Genomic DNA, 2,180 nt, shown 5'->3' with positions numbered 1-2,180 from the left:
AACTTGGCATAATCGTTTTGGCCTCAACTCAATCGGTGTGAAACATTTTGTTGTAATTCTTCTCTTTCAGCTTGCAAAGACAGTGACTTGATAGCATTTATTTTCAAATACACATACAGCAACAAGAGTCATCATAAACCAGTTATTGATAAAATGCACAATAACGATAACAATCACATTTCCACAACTGTATAGCGTCAAAAATAACCAAAAGGTGATGAGATTTGTTACTGCAAAATCCTCTCCAGTAGCTCCGGTGCAGAGGTACTTGGAGAGAACCACCAAAGCACAACCTTTTCCCAACAAGTTTCTTCCCCACTGTGCACTGGGAGCAACGTCCCGTCCCTCACTCGCGTCTTACCTTGCACACTCAGATGAATGTTGTTTATTAGTGATGAAAAATAACCAAGAATTCAGCATGCAGATTATCATGTTGCAAGCACATCCTTAAGTCCTACACGCCTGCTCTTTAGTGAGCCTTCAACTTAAAGTAGCATCTTGGCAATACATGTCAAACATACACAGCTGGGAACAAAGTGTGGGAATCTTTGTCATTTTGTGTTACCAATTCATCTTTGTCCCCGCCTATAGGAGAAGGGTTGGCCTAAAGGTTAGCCCCGCCCACACACACACTTTGTAAAACCTAGTCCTAGGTATTCAGTATATCCTTCCTAATAACTTCAGATATTAACAGGATATACAATGAGACCACTTGGTGAAAGGGAGGCAACGAACAAACAGCTTTCTCTTACATGAGGTGCATGCAAGAAGTCGTTTAATTATGACAGCTATTTATGAGATAAATAGTGATGAATCACCGTAGGAATATTGATCAACATTAGGATGGAAATTTTTGAGCACAAGAAAGGACCACTTACTTTTGCCTATTACAAATTGAGGAAACAGCACAGGCAAAGGAGAGGGAAAGTGACAACTAAACTGTGGCTGGTTGCGTTCATTCAATTTGACAAATCCAAAATAATTTTTCCATGTACAAGTAACTGCATGAAATTCACCAGAAAGATCGTTTTTGAGGACTATAACATACAGTAAGTTTCTTTACAGTAAAAACTCAATTTTAATAATTACGATAATAAATTTAGACTTTATATTTCAATGGATTCACTGTCATGTCTGATCCAATGTATTGTGTAATATAATTACATATCAAATTCTCTAGCAGTGATTCCCAAGGTGGGGTTCAGGGACTCAACTTGCAAAATGAGGAATACTATAATTTCACTATTTCATTTGAAGATAGGACAGTGAGAGAATAATAGAGTAATAACTGTTCACTCTCCCTGTTACAGTATAAACAGATCAAATCTTTTCTAATGGGCCAGTGTGTGTCTCTGTGGGGCTTTGACATGAAAAAGCTCTACAGAGAGCTCGGGCCTTTTCTCCCTGATGTTTGAACGCAACCAGCAGAGTGCCACATGACAAGTCCTGTGTTTTTACAAGTTCAATGCCCAGGTACAGAAAGGTTTCTTTATGTTGCGCCTAAGCAAATGACCACATAGCTATACAGTTTCTCTTGTCACTCAGTTTAGCAATGCTTGCCAAATCCCTCATCTCGACTTGCGCCCCAATCATCATCATCTCTTCGCTTCTCAAGACAGCCATATTTTGTCCTGGGTCAGTCATTTAATTATTTTTTTCTAGACTACTTGTAAATTGACTAATTTTAGGGAGTTCTCTTCAGCCTGCAAGACTATTTTTTGCAATAACTGCAATGAACACCATACTACCTACCTAGGTAAGTGCACATGAATGCAATTGACTTGTAATACTATAATCACTGATGAGCTGGACATGGCCCGAAACCTGTGACTATCACACACTGATCCCGCCCCTGTTCATCTCTTTCAAACACTGGGTGTTTTGGCCATGACATTTACACTTAAAATGCCTAAGTATAATTTTCCACCTCATAAGTCAAGCTTTAGCGCATTTACAATAGAGCAGTAACATAAAAAATAAATTAACACTGACAGTAGCAGGCACAATACAAATGTTTTTCCATATCAAATACATGTCATATCCACAGAATACAATTAGAAAACTGTGCCCAACACAAACCACTGTTTCTACTCTAGCCATTCTGTTTTTGTCCCTCCTCTGAACTAGCTCGTGGGCAGTAAATGTAGGGGCTACACAAAGCGAAGACAGCAGTGAGGTCT

The sequence above is a fragment of the Centroberyx gerrardi genome, chromosome 20 (genome assembly GCF_048128805.1).
Source record: "Centroberyx gerrardi isolate f3 chromosome 20, fCenGer3.hap1.cur.20231027, whole genome shotgun sequence".
Classification (NCBI taxonomy): Eukaryota; Metazoa; Chordata; class Actinopteri; order Beryciformes; family Berycidae; genus Centroberyx; species Centroberyx gerrardi.
The sequence above is the reverse complement of the archived record's forward strand: the minus strand, read 5'-3'. Positions refer to the sequence as shown.